The 20,374-nt window shown below is 38.3% G+C and overlaps 1 long non-coding RNA gene across 1 annotated transcript in view; it reads right to left on the bottom strand.

Moving 5' to 3' along the window:
• LOC128125772 (uncharacterized) overlaps positions 1–14,428 on the bottom strand; it is a 181,012-nt gene extending 166,584 nt beyond the window's left edge. The window contains exon 1 of the long non-coding RNA XR_008223224.1: positions 14,315–14,428. This is a non-coding gene — a long non-coding RNA (uncharacterized LOC128125772). The remainder of the gene's footprint in view (positions 1–14,314) is intronic.
• Positions 14,429–20,374: the final 5,946 nt, after the last annotated feature.

Below are 20,374 nucleotides of genomic sequence, written 5' to 3'. Positions count from 1 at the left end.
GATGGGCAACTGACACATAGGATGACCTCTCTAACCCCAGAATTAACACTGAACTTTTCCTTTCATTACTTAAAAAAACAAAACTTTAGGACGTATTTGTCAATCTATAGCTATAGAAAACACGCTTAGCAGAACAAGGAGGTCGTAAAATCCATGTAACTGCAAATTCATGATTAAGACAATAAATTCCTTGAAAACAGAAAGAAGAAATGCGGTCAAATTTACTCTCCTGCAAATAGAGAAATTTAACACAAGCCAGTGTTTGGCGTTAGAGGAAGTTGCAAACCGAAAAGAACTTTGGTCATTGTAGTTTTGTTATGTTTCCTTACACCAGAGGCTGGTCCGCAGCCAGGATGAGTGATGTATTTCCTGTCGCCGGTCTTTGCTAGGGAGCCTGAAACCTTGATAGGAGTTTCAGGATGGTAGAGAGTACTGAAGAAATCAGGTTGTGCTGCGCCTTAATGTGGGTGTTTCCCTGTCGATATTGCCTAGGAAGAATCTTTCGCGATTTGCTGGATTTCTAAATCTAGTCATCAGAAATTTAAAAATAATTGTTAAACATACTAGCTACCTTAAATCACCCTTTCAAGTACTTCATTCAGAAACAAATAACGGAGGGGGAGGGGATTGGACCAACCTCAACAGGATGTACCAGGCTCTGCTGACTCCCTATGAGATGTCTTACCCTTTTGGAGGAGGGAATGGGCGGTAGGTTTGAGGGGGTTGGGGGATGCTGGGGGGCGGGGACCAGAGGAAGGAAGAGGGGGATCTGTGATTGGCATGTAAAATGAATTAAAAAATTCTTTAAAAATCACCGGTGGAGTAAAAAAAAAAAAAAAAGGCATATAAAATGTAACAGAAGTTTTAAAAGAAAGTTTACTGATTTTGATATTTCAACTTAACAGAGACCATAAATATTCTAAACAATTATTCCAATATTTGCTCATATTTTCCCTTTTAACGAATACTGCTATATGGCTGCATGATTTAACTCTTTACAATTACACATTCTACATAATTCATACAGAAAATAAAATGAATATTATAAAGAAAAAATAATTCCTTTGTCATGCAATGTATAGTCATGTCTTCATTCAAGAGAGGCCCCTGAAATATACATCCAAACACATGTACATTTTAAAGTTTAAATTTGGATGAAAAAACCTCAAATGGTATGTGGTCACATACTAACTACACATATGAGAAGTGTTGGAAAGCATTTTTCATGAATTATTTTTCAGAAAAATTAGCCTGTACACTCCAAGACAACCAGAAATAAATACATTTTGTGTGTTTGCCTGTGGATTTGTGTGTGTGTGTGTGTGCGCACATAACAGAAGGAATGGTATGAGTAGGTTATTCCTAAAAATTTCAGGAGTTTTTATTTTATGTCCTGCTTGTAGGGATTTAACATAGGCCATTATATATATTTTAGCAAGTTCTCTGTCTCTGGGCTACACACCTCTGCATTCGGATGGTTTTCAAAACTTTGGCATTATTTTCTACTTTTAAAGTCCTTTAAAATCCTAGTATTCAACCTCCATAATTAAAAAAAAAAAAACTGGCAAAGGGAATGTCCCAGAAATCTGCAAGGATGACCCATTTAAAACTCCTAGCAATAACAGATAGGTAGTATGAAAGGGACATCTCCTGTGACCAGGCAAGGCCTTAAGTGGAGGGAGTGGAACTACAACCCATCCACATAACCTTCAACCTACAGACTGTTCTGTCTATGGAATGTGTTGTGGTAAGGCTGGCCTAGAGGTTGAGGGAGTGGCCAACCAATGACTGGTCAGGCCTACAACCCATACCAGGAGAGTAAGCTCACCCCTGACACTGCAAGGAGAACCAGGAACCACTGACAGGATGACTCAGAGACCTAGGATAGAATCAAAGAGGTCTGGAAGAAAAAGAAAAGTCAGTGTAATCACACCTAACAATATTCTGCTATACTCAGAGATTGGTGCCTAGTCTATTTGTCATCAGAAAGGCTTCATCCAGCAACTGATAGAAACAGATGCAGACTCAGAGCCAAACACTAGGCAGAGCTCGGGGAATCCTGAAGAAGAGAGGGGAGAAAGGATTGTAGGAGTCAGAGGGGTCAAGAACACCACAAGAAAACCCACAGAATCAACTAACCTAAGCTTATAGTAGCTTACAGAGACTGAGCCCACAATCAGGGAGCCTGCATGGGACTGAGCTATGCACTCTGCACATACATTACAGTTGAGTAGTGTGGTCCTCTTGTGGGATTCCTAACAGTGGGAGCCTGCCTGTTTTATTGACTTTTGGAAACCTATTCCTCACACTGGGTCACCTAGTCCAGCCTTAATAGATGGGGAGATGCTTAGTTTTACTGCAATTTGATATGCCATGTTTTGTTGATATTGATGAGAAACATCATGCCCTTTCCTGGACAGAAAAGGAGGAGTGGATTGTGGAGTGCATACAGTCTGGGGAGGAACTGAGTGGAGAGGACACAGGGGAAACAGCCACTGGGTTATTTCAAAAAAGGAATTTGTGTGGATTAGAGTAAAAATGGCTGGTTGAAGAAGCAAACATCCTAACCAAAATTATCATGCTATGTCATATAACACTTCTTAGCCAAACTTACTGTAGTCTTCCCATTTTATATAGTAATTTGTATTTATGAAATAGTAGATGTTCAGGGCATTCAAAATCATGTATTATTTTAGTTTTAGTATGAGCTCTATTGTCTGTTTTTGCATCATTTTGTTGTAATATGTATATTGCCCAAATTTTGTGTATTTTCAGCAAGAATCAAGAATGTAGAGGTTGCTCTTTAGGGAGAAATGGCTTGATAGTTAGGAGTATTTGTTTCTCTTATAGAGGTCCCAGCTTTGATTTTTAGCACTTAGGTACAGGTTTGCAGTGCATCAGTTTCAATGGATCTGATGCCTCTTAAAAATTCTGTGTGACAGCCAGCTGGTGGTTGTGTATGCATTTAATCCCAGCACTTGGGGGTCAGAGCCCATCGGGGCTCTGTGAGTTCGAGGCCAGCCTGGTCTACAGAGTGAGATCCAGTACAGGCACCAAAATTACCTAAAGAAACCCTATCTCAAAAAACCAAAGCCAACCAAACAAAAAGCTTCTGTGTGACAATAGAGCCAACATGGTTGGTCAGAGATGTGGATGAGCCAGCCGTTAGCTTGTGAAGAACTGTCCCCATTACTCATCTGTCATTTGACAACATGGGTAGGGAAGAGACCTCCCCCCACCCCCTGCCCCATTCAATGTGTGAGGCAGGTGGGAGAACTGTCCCCACTACTCATCTATCGTGTGGTGGTATGGATGGGGGAGATGTACTTCTCATGCCTCCCCAAAACAACCCCATCTTCTGCCTCAGGTAGAATAGCTGGCACTAAAGTTCTAAGAGCAGGAGAGGTGGTTCTGCCCCCAATCAGCTTCAGCACTCCAGAGAGTGGCCCCTACACCTCGACTGGGCAACACAATAGAGCTGTTGCTGAAGGTGTAGGTGTGGGAGAACCTAACCTGAGGACATGAAGATGGGAGAACTGACCGCACCCTTTGCAAATCACTGCAAGGGGTGAACTAGCCAGGGCAATGTTGCAGCACTCACCCTGGCGGTAAAGACAAGGGAGAGCTGGTGGGTTGACCAACCTTTAACTACCCAAGGACAAAACCAATGTTAAGTTTTGGCCCATCCCAACATCCATTCCATCTGTGATCTGCTGGAGCCCAGGGAGTAGTGGGATATTCCTGCAGACCCAGAGCTAAGATCACCATGGCACAGGATAGCAACAGGATGCTCAGGAAGAGTCCCAGTGACAGCCCAGTGTTGATAGAGTAGCAGAGACTAGGGACGTTGAACCAATCCAATGATTCTTTGCAATGAAGTATTGCATGTAAAGATGTATGGATAAAGGGGTTTACTGAGTCACTCACTTTGTGTCACACTGCAGCTTCAATATTGAGATTTTCCCTTTCTTTCCTTTTTTTTATCTTAAATTATTTCTTGTCTTATTTTTGAGGGGAGAGGTTGCATGGCAGAAGCCTGATGATGAGAGGAGATAGGAGATTTGTGGGATTGGGATGCATGATGTGAAAGACAAAAAGAATAAATAAAAAGAGTGAAAAAAAGGAACTTGGCGTTAACCTGGCATACATATGGTACATATAGATACATGCCAACAACACACTCCTACACACAGAATAAAATGAATAATTCTAAAGAGTGTCAATGTTACTCTAATGTATGCACAATTTTCAGCATACCATAAAGATTCACAAAATAATAAATTCTATCTTAACATATTACTGTCGATGGCAACAAGTTATATAATTAGTTGAACTCAGTAAATTATTTTTGTTCTGATTCTCTTAATACTTAAATATTTTATTGTTTTGTTGCCTGAAGTTTTGGTTTAAAATGCAGGTACTGCCAAAATGGATTTCTTTGGGAATATAATAAATGTGTCTCTGCTGATTAAAAAACTGCAAATTTTTATATTTTGAAAAACTATATTTTTATGAATGTAGTGAATAAATTTGACTCTTGTAATACATGAAGAGTTCATCTAAGTAAATTAGGAGATCTTCTCTGCAGGCATTCAGAAGAGAAAAATGTTTAATGAGAGGCTATTATATCCCTATTTGTAGATTAGGATTATTTTTATTATTTAAAAAAGTATACAGTGTCATTTCAAAATATTTTTGAGAACAAAATATACCTCAATATAAATTAAAGAAACATGCTACAAAAAGTGATATGTATTAGAAACATTGTCAGAGTACTGTGTGCTGTTATAGGACAACTCAGTTGTATTTGTAGTTGATGTTGAGTCATGGGTATGTTCTCAGAAGGTGATAAAAGACTGAAATATAAAAACGGAAATCTAAAGATTTTTTTCCTTTGATCTTGTGAGTCATAAGAGCAGAAGGATAGAAGAGCTTGTTATATTCCAGGCAAGAAGGAAGTCAGACACTATATATACATATATATGTATGTATATATATATATATATATATATATATATATATATATATTTACTATGTATGTATATATATATATATATATACATATAAATTTACTATTGAAAATAATCTTTCACCAGTAAATTTGGATCAGAATTTCCTCTTTCCAAAGTCCTACTAGATTTTCCGCAAATGTCTTCCTACCTTACTTCATACCCTTTCTCTTTTTCTGTCCTTAAAACAAAAATCAAATGAATAAAATTACATGAATATTTTTTTAAAAATAGGAGAATCACAAAAACAACAGAGCCCATAAAAACACAAAATCAAACACCATAATACACATGCAAAAGACCAGCAATACCAAAAAATCCCAGGCAAAGCATTAGTAGACAAAACCTACAGAAATACATTGATTTTACTTTGTGTTTTCCATCCACTGCTAGGCATGGTTTGTAGCCTTAAATGTGGTTAAAAACCCAGTGGGATGCCAGTGTATAGCTGGAAGAGTTCTTGCTTAGCATGCACAAAACCCTGGGTTTTATGTTAACACTGCATAAACAGGAGTGATGCACACCTCTAGTGTAAGCTTTAAAGTGGTGGAAGCACAGAGATCAGGAGTACAACATCATTCTTGGTACAACATAATTTCCAGGCCAGCCTGTGACATATGACTCTGTTAAATAAAAAAAGAAAGAAAGGAAGGAAGAAGAAATAAAACAAAATATTTAACAGGTTTCAAACAGCCAGCTCATGCAATCAGCACAGGACCTGGTCCCACTGCCTGGATGCCTCCCAAACAGATCAAGCCAATCAACTGTCTCACCCATTCAGAGGGCCTGATCCAGTTGGTGACCCCTCAGCCACTGGTTCATAGTTCATGTGTTTCCATTCATTTGGCTATTTGTCCCTGTGCTTTATCCAACCTTGGTCTCAACAATTCTCGCTCATATAAACCCTCCTCATTCTCGCTAATTGGACTCCCAGAGATCCACCCGGGCCTCTGCTACCTGGACTGAGTCTACCAGGTTGATCTCAGTCCGCGGGGGAGGCTTTGCTCTGGAGGAGGTGTGAATGTGGGGTTGGGTGGGGGGAACGTGAGGGGGGCGGGAGGGGGGAGAACAAGGGAATCCATGGCTGATATGTAGAACTGAATTGTATTGCAAAATTAAAAAAAAGTGATAAAAAAAGAATTACTAACAACTGAAAAAAAATATTTAACAGACTTAAAATCAATTTCAGCTGAGTGTGGTGACAAATGTTTTTAATCCTCAGCACCAGAGAGGCAGAGTCAGGTGGATCTCCAAGAGTTTGAGGCCAGCTGGTCCACAGAGAGAGAAGCAGGACAGCCAGACCAACACAAAGAAACCCTGCTTGAAAAACCAAACCGCCCAGCCAAATAAAATCAATGTTAATATACCAGTCAAAGACTTATTGCATATTGTATGCACACACAGCAACACAATTTGACAAAAATCAAATTATTTAATTTTAAAATTATACATTCATTTCTTATGTGTGTATTAGCACAGAGAGAGAGAGAGAGAGAGAGAGAGAGAGAGAGAGAGAGAGAGAGAGAGAGAGAGAGAGAGAAGAGAGAGAGACAGAAAGACAGACAGAGACAGAGACAGAGACAGAGGGAGAGATGAACACACACATTTTATGTCTCATGTGTGGAGGTCAAAGGACTAATTAAAATAGGCATTTCTCTCCTTCCATCACATGGATCCCTGGTATTAAATTCAAGTTGACCTAGTTAGCAGCAAGAACTTTTACTAGCTGACAATCTTTTACAATCTTTTATGGCCTTAAATACTCATTACTCCTTTGACGAATAAGTATATTTTTTTGTAAAAACACATATTTTAAGTAATTTTATTTTATACAGTAAATGCATTTTTTCATTCCTTTCCTCCAAATTCTCCTTCATAACCCTCCATCTCTCCATCAAATTAATGAGCTCTTTTTTCCCTACATAAGTTACTGCATGTATGTTTATATATACATGTATTTATACACATATGTATTCATATATAAAACCTGTGCAGTCTGTATAATGTTACTTGTATGTATGTCTTCATGGCTGATCATTTGGCACAGCACAATGAACTGATGTGCTTTTCCTGGGGAGATCACTGCTCCTACTCCCAGCTATCCACAGCTGCCTGTCCAGTTTGGAACTTCCAGTGCTATCATCCTTGTTCAGCACTTTTTTTAGTCATACAATATATTTTGATATTATTCTTATGCTCCTCAAAACATTCTAGATCCTCTCCATCTTCCTACCCACCTAATTTCATGTTTCTCCTACCTATTTCCACAGTAGAAAGGAAAAAAATTCCTGATATTTGAAACAATATAAATAAATCTAAAATGTATAGAATAACACTCATTTAGAAAGTAGTGTGGAAATTCAGGCATAAATCACTGCACACAGAAATTCATGCAACAAAACTGGAGCATGAACAGTGACTGATATCAAAGATAAGTAGTTTCATGGCCTCTATATGGGGAACCAAGCATGCAAGCAGTGCTGACATAATTGAGGATGGCATGTCCATGGGACAATTTCTCATAGCTTCCTACCTCCAAGTGCCATGAGATGATTTGCCTTTTTGCTATATTGGCGAGAGTATGTTCCTTCTCATGGGTGTTATGGCATGCCATTTTGTTTAATACAACTGAGAATGGAATGTTCTTAGGGACAATCCCAATGTGGATATCTGCCTATATATTGTATTCGAAGGCATGCCTCCATGATGAATAGGATCCACCTGGTAATGGTGGATATATCCCTAAAATTATTGATGAACTAAATTTCATAACACCATCCATAAAAGTAGTGCATATTGATTTTTATTGTATTCAAGTTGTGGAAGCTGTTGAGTGGCCTTATTCTTGAACATTAAGATATCTAGCCATGCTGAGTTGTACAACTTTATCCCAGCACTCAGGAATCAGAGGCAGGCAGATCTCTGTGAGTTTGAGGCCTGCCTAGGCTACAGAGTGAGTTCCAGGAAAGGCACAAAGCTACACAGAGACACCCTGTCTCAAAAAACCAAAAAAAAAAGAAAGAAAGAAACAAAGAAAAAACAAAGAAAGAAAGGAAGAAAGAAAGAAATGAAATTATTTGCTCTGCAAGAGATGAGTTACTCTGAGGAAAAGACATGACTACGCATTCATCTTGTGATTTGGCCAAAGCATTTAAAAATGAAGGATGGGATGGTATGTTGACTTGCCTGTTTTTGTTTTTCCTTTTGAACAGGTTCTTACTATGTAGTGCTTTCTGAGTGGGGACACTGTGTAGCTATGTAGTTTAGGCTGGCCTCAAATGCAGAGAGATCCACCTGCTTGTCTCCTTGAATCCTGGGAATAAAGGTGTGTATCTGACCTCAATGGGTCATTTTTAATAGGCCTAAGTGTACAGGGAAAAGAGAATAACATTCTAATTTTACTAAAGATAGCTTTTTTGGGGCCAAAGACTTGCAACCCATACAAAGAATCATACAGTGAAGAGGGATAAAGTGAGTTAGAAATGATAAAATATTTTACTCAGGTTCAACAGTTAATAAACAGAAAGGAAAAATACATGATTCTTTACATATCCAGGAGCCCTAAAGTTGGCCCAGTAGAGGAAAGTATGATAGTAAACTTTCTGCATCAGAATTCCTTAAATTGATGAAGATTTTTTTTGTGTGTGTGTGTTAATATTTTTTTGGTTGCTGTTTTTAGACAGGAAGTCATTGTGTAGATCTGGCTGTTCTGTAACTTGCAATGCATACCAGGGTGGCATTTTAGTCACAGAGTGCCACCTGTTCTGTTACTCAAGTGATATTATTAAAGGTTTGCATGACCACACCCCCAAATATCAGGAACTTATATTGAATGAAAGAGTTTCTTAAACCTTGCCTCCTGATGCTAGGTGTTATGGGACTGGATAAATTCATTCTTAATGCTGTGGAAATTAGGAGACCAAGTAATATACTAAGTATCCTATGGTGATATTTTATTTGCACTGAAATGTGATTTTATTTGTATGTTAATTAATAAAGTTGCCAAGGGGAGTCAGAGCTAAAGCAAGCCATAGCATAGTTGGGCATTCATGGTGCACGCCTTTAATCCCAGCACTTGGTAGGCAGAGCTAGGTAGATCTCTGTGTGGTCAAGAATACAGCCAGCATTGGAGACACACACCTTTAATCTCAATACCAACCATAGAAGATCTGGAAGTCTGTACAAACAGGCAGTGAGTAGGAGGTCATGTGGTTGGGTTACAACCAATGAAAAGGCAGAACAGAAAGTCTATATAAAGACAAACACTCAGGAAGTAAGTCTCTCTTGGCTGAAGAGGCTAGCTGCAGCACACAGGCAAGGCTCTTAGCTCTAAACTCTCGGCTTTCTTCTTGTATTGGCTCTGTGTTTCTTATTTAATAAGACGGTTGTTTACATCTACAGTATCCCTCTTTGACATAAAAGCTATACAACTAATGTTAAATAAGTTGCTCCATCATAGGAAATATTAGATATATTTAGTGATTGCAATACAAAGTCCCCATGTGTTGCACAAATCTTAAAAGTTCCTATTAATAAAAACAAAGGTATTGAGGTGAACGCTAAAGGATCAGAGAAGCAGAACAAGCCACAGCTTCCTCATATCACCAATTGCTCAGCTGATCCTGTTTCCTCAGACTGGAAGCCTCTGAGTCCTCATCCAAACAGATCTCAGCTGAACTGTTGCTCAAAGCCTAAAAGCTTAAGCAGCCTCATTCCTGGTCCTCACAACTTATATACCTTTCTGTTTTCTGCCATCACTTCCTTGGATTAAAGGCATGAGTCACCATGCCTGGCTGTTTCCAGTGTGGCTTTGAACTCACAGAGATCCAGATGGATCTCAGCCTCTGGAATGCTAGGACTAAGGTGTGAGTGCCATCATTTTCTGGTGTCTGTTCTGTTCTCTGACTTCAGATAAGTTTATTAGGATGGACAATATATTGGGGAACACAATATCACTACACTCAAGAGTATCAGTTAGTGGAATGCAACAGAAGAACAAGTCTTCCTGCAGTAACTGAGCATATGGAAGGTGGTATTAGATGTCCCTATGAATATTAGGGAATCTAAGACAATGGAGGAAGAACAAGTATTATTGAGTGGACTGTAGATACATATGATCATGTTCAAAGCGTTTAGACTAGCATGGGAATTCAGTTCATAATGTGACGAATCAACCAATATGGCACCAGGGACTGGCTCAAGCAGACAAAGTGTCTCTCTGGGTTCACGCACAGATAAATGTGAGATTTGTACTGAACATTGAGTGCCTAGGAAAATGTTATGAAAGAGCCAAATTCTGTACTACTAAGCTTCTGGAAAACATTTAAGCTTAAGCAGCATTTTATAGAAGACATAAATGCTAAGTAATGCAGATGATAAAGGTAAAGTTTGAGGTTCAGTGTGGGGGCATATGGTTTCAGTCCCAACATAGGGAAGACAGAGGAGAGTCTCTATGAAGTGAAGACCAGTTAGTTCTCTATACTGAGCCCAGATCAGTCATGACTACATAATGAGAACATTATTTGTTGAAAATTTTTCTTTAAAACTTAAGTTTTTCCATGGGTAGGCAATTATCTCCCATAGAATGTTCAGTGTTCCTTTATCTCCTGTAAGAAGTCAAGCTGAAGGCAGATATTATTTGCCCAGTCCTAGGCCTTTTTAGCTGCTAGTTTCGTCCATGGAAAGGCAAGGATGATGATATTTTGCCTGGAGCCTATTAGAGGGGTTGAACTGGATTGACAGGTGTAACAGGATAGGGTGGAGTTGAGAAAGTTTGTATAAGAAATATTTCCCTCAGATCCTGGTGTTTGAATACTTGGTTCCCAAGTGGTGGATCTGTTTGGTGAAGTTTAGGTGGTGCAGCCTTACTAGAGGAAGTACATCACAGGTGGTGGGTTTTAAGTTGAAATGTCTCATTCAGCCTTATTTCTTCTCAATGTTTACTGTTTATCATCTATTCTCTCTTCTTCCTGATTGTGTTACAAGATTTGAGATTTCAGTGTCATACACCAGGTATTGTGACTGGGGCTAATTGAGGTTCAACAACACAAAGATATTACAAATATTTCAGAAAATATAAATGCTCACTATGCTGCCTAGATGACAATTCATCATGCACAGGTATGATCACAGTATAGTTCCAACACATATGCATAAGTTGTATCTGAAATTAAGATCTCTTTTTCTGTCTTCTCTCTCCAAGTATTACTTTTCATACATTAATTTTAGAACGATATGTGGTGTACATACACAATGAAATAATGTTCAGTAGCCAAAAAATAATAAAAATCATGAAATTTGCAGGTGAATGGATGGAAGTGAAAAGAAACAAAGACAGTTAGTGTTGGAACCCAAACCTCATAAGAATAATGCTCCAAGTTTTATCTCACAACAGGGTCCTTCTTAATGTCTTTTGTTATGTGTGCTCATATGGAACTCAAATGAAAAATAGGAAACTATACGTTGGTCGTTGTCAGAGAGGGATGCATTTCCAGAGGAGGAGAAGTATAATACTTGAGAAATTAATTAAAAAGGGAATTTCTGAGGCAGAAGGGTTATGTGCATAGTGGTGTGATCGGGTATGGAAAATGAGGAACCACAGCAATGTTTAATTGAAATGAAGTGTCCATGAAGAGGGCCCATGAGGAGAAATTATATACATGTTTATATACTAGTTCAAACAATAGTGAGGCTATTAGACCATACATGACATAAAAGAATATAAAAGGAATACTGGAAGCTAAATATTAAAGCAGGAATGGGGGCCATGTGGTTTGCTGAAAGCTAGTTGACAGTTCATTGAAACTAAGAATGTATGAAGAATCCTTATGAAACTCTAATATATATATATATATATATATTAATATATATTAATATACTAATGGGGTTTAAACAGAAATACCTACCATTAGTGAAAATGTTACTCCCAGAAGACATGAGGTATTAAATCAAAATCTTAGTGAGAACAAGGGCTACTTTCCCAGGAGTTATTGGTCAAGAAGTTCAGAAAACATTTAAAACTATACTGATTATTGCAAATGTTCTTGGTTTCCCCTCAAAATTTCATAGTAAGTCCATGTTGTTGAATACATAACACATTTTATTTACTGGGCATGGAGAAATCAATCTTGAATTAAGCAGGAAACAGTCTTTGGTGGCTAGCCTTCAGAGTGCTAGAAAATTCTATTAAGGCTATGTGAAGAGAAAAGATAATGATTTTTTTCTTTTTTAAAAATATAACAAAATTCTTGATTCTTTGGGAATTTCACAACATACACCCCAATCCCACTTACTTCCCAGTCCCTACATACCTGTGCCTCATCCTTGCAGCATGTTCCCCAAAAGATCCCCCATAATTCATTAAAAACTAAACTAAATAAAGAAAAAATAACCCACCACCTCCTCCATATTTCCTGTCTCTCCAGCACCTCTTCATTCATCTGAGTGACATTGGTAGCTGTGGTGTGTCACACAATATACCCTTTTTCATTGCAATGATTCATTGGTCTGCTTCAAGGCTTCTCGCCTCTGGCACACAATCATCACTGGACCCTCACCAAAACTCCTCTTGGGAATGCTGTTGCAGTGCCATGGAGACTCTGCGGCTATCATTCTGTAGGACCAGTCCCTTCACATGCTCCATCAGGTCATAGATGAGGTAGATGTTAGGGTAGGCCAACCCAAGGCCTGGGATATGGATGGGGTAGATGTTAGGGTGGGACAGCTCAAGGCCTGGGTGGTATTTAAGCTGCCACTGGGACTGCCCCCCTCAGGTGAGTGGTGGAGCCAGGTCTCACATGCCAATGGTGAGGAGTGAGAGCATATCTCCTGAGTGTTGGTTCAGGCTTTCCTATGAGGGATGGAACCAGCTCTTCTGCTGCAGAGCATAGTCAGTTGCAAAGCTGGCCATCTCAGGGCCATTGAATAGTAGGGCTGTCTCAGCACAGCCCTCAGATTTCAACATCTATAGTTCCTATGACCTCCTGTGGTAATTGAGGCTATGGATATCAACACAGACTCCAATTACAGCATGAACATGGACCCAGACATGGGGAGGTGGGAAAGAACTGGGAGGAGTAAACGGAAGGAAAAATGTTATCATGATATATTATATTAGAAAAGGATCCATTATCAATAAAGGAAAAAATAAATACCAACACTATTTTGAAATGAAAAACAAAATATAATTACAAAAAATATCCCAAACCCAACAAAAACAAACAGAAAAGGGACACACCCAGGTGGATTTCTCGGTCAGAGGGTACCTAAAGACAATTTCGCCATACCATTTGCATATCTTATAAACATAAAATAGATGAAATATCAAAACTACATATTTCACAAACCATCAGCCTATTATCATATAAGGACAACATTTCAAAAATAAATATACTAATCAACCAGAAATACATAACACCGAAGCATGTTCACAATGTTTAAAGCAGATCACCTAATAAGATCATAGAAAAGTATTACTTTGTACCCCTGTAGATTGTAGCTCTTTATGCAAAAGACACTCTGCCTTTCCACACACTGGCCATTCTGCTGACATGCCCACTCCTCACTTGTGATCCTCAAGTATAACACACAGACAAACAGACATACAGAGACAGAGAGGCAGACAGAGAGACAGACAGAGACAGAGAGACAGGCAGACACACACACACATTCACACACACACACCACAATTTGCTTTGTCTACCACTCTATAGTCAGTTTTTTGGAAATCCTTTTTCTTTATTATAACTATCCTATCATCAGAAATCATACTTATTTGATCCTTCTAACCATTCAGAAACTTGCAGGTGAAAACCACCATGGTGTGTGGTGTCGCCCCTGTGCTGATAATGTGTATGCTGATTCTAAGTACTTTCATCCCTTACATCCTTCATTACATGGCAGACAGCAAATGTAATTGCTCTTCAGAATGCTGACATTGTGCAACATCCATATAACAGAACAAATACTCATTTCTGTTTTGTAAAAAACCCGTACTCCCACACACCAATAATCCACAATACTGACTAGGCTTTGAAGTGTTAATGTTCACCCTGGAAGAGTACAGAGATAAAGTGACAGGACAGATTGAGGGAGCAATGAATGGGAGGGGCACTGTGTGGCCAGGACAAAATATGGTAGAACAGAAGAAGTATTGTCTTGATCTGATAGCTTTCTGATCTGATTCCTCAGAGCCAAAGACTATAGATCTATATAAAAATGTTCTAATCCATACAGATTTGCAATAATTAATGGGCAAAGATGATGTCTCTCTATGAAACACACAACAGGGCCCAGAGGGAGCTGACCTTAGCTGCTGCATTGTCTTGCTGACCATTCCTCAGGTGGATGTGACAGGCATCTTTGACTCCCTCTCCTCTGAGCAGGACCTGCTGTTGCACTGACTTGTCTCATCACATTCCCAACCCCCAGCCTGTGCTAGTCTGCCAGCAGTTCCCTGCAATCACGCATGCGTGCATGTTTGCCAGGCTGCAGGGTCTCAATAATCTTTTCTGAACCTAATGACATAAGACAGGCATCCATGACCTTTAAGCTTTCCTTGTGCTAGTATGGAAAAGGAGGGTCTTCATAAACACCTGTATAAACTGATCAGGATCAAATTCAAGATGTTTTTGTGGGCAATATGGACTACATAATCCTAATTTATGTCCCACTTTACATCTGCTTAGGAATGGCTGTAATTTAGATCCCTACTGAAAATGCAAACAAACAAACAAAAATCTAGATAAACTCCTGAATTTTAAATATGCATACATTCCATTTTTAAAAAAATAAATGTAACATGATATTGACCTAATAATACATGATTATAGACTACATGGGAAAAAGTAATTTAGATACAGAAAGGGTCTTGACAATATTGATCGTCACTTTATGATAAAAATCTCAGAGAGTCTAAGAATGAAAGGGACATATTTCTGCAAAATAAAGCCAATAAAAAGAAAACACACAACTAACATATTGTTAGCATTCAAATCATTCCTTCTAAAATCAGGAACCTCACAAGGATGACCATGCTTTCTTCTTCTGTTCAATATAGTACTAGAAGTCTTAATTAGAAGAGTAAGACAAGTGAAGATACAAGAAAGGAACCAAGAGGTGAAAATATTTTCATTTGTAATAATATGTTTCTATAAAACAATATATTTTGCCCAGAAAACTCCAATCGCTGATAAATACATTTAGCAAAGTAACAGGTTTTAATCTGAGCCTCCAAATCAGCAGCCTACCTAAAAATACTGCACATACTGAGAATAAAATCAAGAAAACCATGCTATTCCAAATAACCTCAAAGTGTAATGAATTAGGAAAAATGTCACCAAAAAGTGAAACTTTTACAATGAAAGCAGTAAGAAAGTGAAAATAAGAAACTGAAGGTGTTACAATAACTTGCAAAGACCTTCTGTGATCATTATTGTAGGGTTAATATTGTGAAACTGGTCATCCTAATAAAAGCGATCTATGGACACCACATGATCCACATAAAATTTCCAGTTCACTGGGGCCTATGCAGGATCACTTGGCCCGCCCTGGGAGGAGGGGACTGGACCTACCTGGACTGAGTCTACCAGGTTGACCTCAGTCTGTGGGGAAGGCTTTGCCCTGGAGGAGATGGGAAAGGGGGGTGGGCTGGGGGGAAGGTGAAGGGGGCAGGAGTGGGGAGAACAAGGGAATCCGTGGCTAATATGTAGAACTGAATTGTATTGCAAAATAAAAAAAAAAAGGGAAAAAGTAATTTATAAGGAAATGCAAAATTTTCCAAATTTTGAAATTGGAAAATCTGCACTGTACAATATGAAATCATGGAAGAGAAAAATTTGTAAAATAAAAATGTGACTTTGAAAGGAAATTTATATTTTTATCAGTAATGTTGGCTACTCCAAACAGACATAAAGTGTCTTATTCTGTAAATTGGGGTGTCTTCAAACTTATAGTAATCCTTTGGCTTCTATCTCTTTAATGATAGAACTACATGTGTGCGCCAATGGGCCCAGAATTTTTTTCCCCTCATTTTAAATGTGCTTTTCGCTTTTATCATGAATTACTTTAGCAATTAAAATTTTCTTATCGAATTCCAGGCATGGTGGCACATGCATTTAATTCTAACACTTTAGAGGTGGAGGCAGATAGTTCATTTTGAGGTTAACTCCAGCCATGTCTACATAGTATACTCCAGGCCATCTAGGTTTACATATTGAGACCCTGTCTCAACAAAAACAAAAGTAAATAAATACTAAATAAAATTGAAATAATAGATTCAAAATATAATTTCTGAATTTTCCATTTCATGAGTGGGAATGGCAGGTGGCTAGATCAGCAAGTTATATCTCTAACCGCAGAGAGGAAGCAGAGAAAGCTAACTTGAAATATCATGAGCTTTGTGAAAGATCAACGATATATAAAGGTTTTGCCCTATAAATGTCAGCTCTAACCAAGGAAATAATAAAGATACTTTAATTTCATTGTATTTGAGAACAAAGTTTCTGAAGAAAGCATGGTAAAGCTACATCCAATGAAATCAGGAAAACGATTAATAAAGATGAGTCCTTCAAAGTCTGTGGTATATAAAGATAGATCTTAAATAATGGACCATGGATAACTTCCAAGGGAGGGGAGAAAGAACATAGGGATCAGAATAGTGAAAGAAAAATCATGGATAAGAAATTATTACATGTGGTGGAGGATGGGGGAATATATTACAGGAGGAAATATATGGGGGGATAAATAGTGATAAAGACCTTTTGAAAAATCTGTAAAAAAAAAAAACTACTCTTACAGAGGTTCCATATATATATTTGTGTGTAAATATATATATATATATATATATACATACATATGTATATATATATATATATACACACACACATAAATGTAAAGAGTTTAAGTGGATCAACATGTCTGTTTTTATGACAATACCATGCAGTTTTTATTACTATAACTCTGTAGCACAGCCTGAAATCAGGTATAGTGATACCTACAGTAGTTCTTTTATTGTTTAGCATTGTTTCAAGTACCCTCCTTTTTTTTCATTGAAATTAAGTATTTTCCTTTTAATGTCTGTAAAGAATTGTGTTGAAATTTTGATTGGAAATGCAGTGAATCTTTAGATTGCTTTTGGTAGGATGACCATTTTTACTATGTTGGTCCTACTGAGTGTCCTCAAAGAACCTTGATCTGATGGTTGATGGTTTGTGCCTAGTCTTACTGTATCTTGTAGTTCAGCATTTTCTCGATGTACCTGTGAGGCCTGCTCTTTTCTGAAGTGAAACAAAGGAGGAGTGGATATGGGCAAATTGCGGGGAGCCTGCGAGTTGTGGATGGAGGAGAAATTGCAATAGGGGTGTACTGAAAAGTAAAAATTAAATTTAAAAGAAAAATATTGAATAAAAAAGACAATAGTTTAAATGTAGTTTCCTCAAAATGGGTCCCCAAACCCTATTTAGATACCACAGCAGAGCAAATAGAGTCTGTTCAAGGAATGGTGAACCTTTTTGTTGTTGTCAGCAAATGAATTTCCAAAGAACCGCAGATTGCTTTTTATTGTTTAAGAATATCCTTTAATATTGATTTCAGACTATAGTGCTTAACATACCACATACTTGAGTCAGAGATCATGGAGAAACAATCTGGTATCTAACGGAACCTTTGTCCTTACTGGCTGATCATTGCAGTCCTAAGAAATGCCAGGTGTGCAACCAGAGGAGAAAAGCAATCGTCACTCTAACACAGCCACGGACTTTTCAAGCTACAATGATGACTGGCCTGGTAACACATGTTCATTGCTATAAAACTGGGCTTTTTTCAAGGCCTCCAACACTACCATACAGTGCCAAGCCTCAGCTGCTCTCCATGGCTCCTCCAGGCCTTCAAAACCAGTGCCATTTGGGTAACTCTTAAATTAGTAAATTCAATAGCCAACAGGAGGTTCAAACTTGTCTATTTCTAGAGGACAGTTCTGTCTGCTGACCAGGAGGAAACACTTCTCAGAAGTCTTCACCTCCATGGTGCCTCAGATCACTCATTCATTAAAACTGCTTGTTTGTTTAGCCCCAGGTGGCCAGCATCCATTATCCAGCAAAGCAAAAGATTTACTTTTGTAGTTTGGATATCTTGTTAATCACACTGGTTCTTTTTTGTTGTTGTTGTTGTTTTTTGAGACAGGGTTTCTCTGTGTAGTTTTGATGCCTATCCTGGATCTTGCTTTCTAGACCAGGCTGGCCTCAGACTCACGGAGATTTGCCTGGCTCTGTCTCCCAAGTGCTGGGATTAAAGGTGTGTGCCACTGCTGAATGGCTTAGAACTACTAAATCTTAATGCAAATGGCCTTTGATTCCCTCTGAAACTTCACAAGCCAGGACTTCATTGTATTCAGTATTCTCAATATTCTTATCTCCCTAAATTCCAACAGAACAGTTCACTGAGTAAAGTCTTTTATAGCCAAAGTTCCAAAGTCCTTCTACAAACTCCCAAAAACAACAAGGTCTGGTCTGTCACAGCATTAGCACCCTATTCATGTGCAAACTTATCATAGTTAGGCTATTGTTTACAGCCTGAGCATGGGGGAATTTCTTTAAAATAGAGATTACCTCCTCATGATGACTTTACTTTTTGTCATGATGACCTGATTCTATACAGCAAAGTATGTACTTCTCAACAATTTGGTAAAAATACATATTTGCCCTTTCCAAGAAAAAATTATTTGTGTGTATTGTGTGTGTGTGTGGTGTAGGTCAGTCCAAGTGTGGGTATGCACATGTTACAACATGAATATGGATGACAGAGGAAACCTTGTGGAATTAGTTTTTCTTTCAAAAGCTACATGAGTCCTGGAACCAAACTGAGGTGGTCAAGCTTTTTAAGAAGCACTTTACACACTGGACCATCTTGCTGTCCTCAAAGATAGGTCTTAATCCTAGCTGACAAGAGGGCAGAATTTACTCCATGAATTCCAGGCCAATCTGATCTATATAGTGAGGTCCAGGAGAGACAGGGCTATGAAAATTATATTATACAGGATAATTAGTAAGAGGGTAGTCAGAAATCATTTCTTGCAACACAGTGTTTTCATGTATGTAATTCTCTATCAGATTCAATGTCTTGTTGACAAAGGTTTTCTCTCCTCTTTGTGCTTCCTCTTCAATCAGTCCTTTGTGTCTTGCTGTACTGAGTATTCTATGTGGTGCCATTTATTCATTGCTGCTCTTTACTCCTAATCTAACGGAGTCCTATTTGAAAAGTTTATACCAAAAGGTATGTCCTTTTGAGTACTGACCATATTTTCCACTAACAGCTTGATCATTTCAAGTAAGACATTGAGGTCTTTGATCCATTGTGGTTGTGGAACTTGATTCATAAGTTTTTGTTAATTTTGCTGTGAGTGCTGGAACCTGAACCCAGGTCTGCTGAAAAAGCTTTCAGTGTTCTACCCTCCAGTGCTGTCATTCCATTTCCAAAATAATTTGCTTGGTGAATACCTTTATTTGCTTTGAATTTTTTATGGAGAAATTTTTGTTTCTATAGATGTCATAAATGTTAGCCTGCAAATTTCTCCTTTTTTTAAGGTTATGTGGTTTTAGACTTAAAGTAATTTTGGCTTTGTATAAGCAGTTTAGTGTTGCAACTACTATTTAGCAAATAATTTAATAAGCATTTGCCTATTTTGCGATGTAAACTTGACTATGTCTGGAATTAACTATTACCTAATGGTGGGACACACTTGTAAAGGCTTTGTTTCTTCATTGAGTCATTTGAAGTAAGAAGACCCAAGTTAAATCTAAATCTTTTGAGATGGGCAATCCACCTTAGGAATGGGCAACAATTTCTGGTTGCAGCTTATCTAAAGGACATGGAATAATGAAGCTCTTGTTCTTTGCCTGCTTATCCTCACTGGCATGTTCATTCCTTTACTGGAATTAGAACCTACTACTGTGAGATTCCTACATATACTAAAGACAAGCTGAGACATCCAGATCCATCGGTGTAACATCTAGTGTATATTTGCATTTTGTATCATTGGTAGACAGTCATTGTTGATCTAGCTTGATTCCAGCCTCCTCTCTCCCAGTTTCCCTGAGTCTTATGTATTAGAGTTGTTATGTAGATCTAGCCATGAAACAGGGCCTGCAATTATGCAGATATAGTCATTGACACAGGGCCTGCAACCAGTCATTGCCTGTTTGTGGTTTTCTGTAACTGTCTCTGTCTTTTACAAAGAAATTTTCCTGGAAGAGGGTAAGGACTACACTTGTCAGCAGGTAGAAAGACAAATATATACAATGTAGTAAGGGATTATGCAGGCCTATTAGAGGGGTATTTGTGGGTTCTCCCCAGAATCATGACTTTGCTAG

This window comes from Peromyscus californicus, unplaced genomic scaffold (genome assembly GCF_007827085.1).
Source record: "Peromyscus californicus insignis strain IS unplaced genomic scaffold, ASM782708v3 Scaffold_4__1_contigs__length_199733344, whole genome shotgun sequence".
In the NCBI taxonomy this organism is placed as follows: domain Eukaryota; kingdom Metazoa; phylum Chordata; class Mammalia; order Rodentia; family Cricetidae; genus Peromyscus; species Peromyscus californicus.
This window is presented reverse-complemented; position numbering and strand designations above follow the sequence as displayed.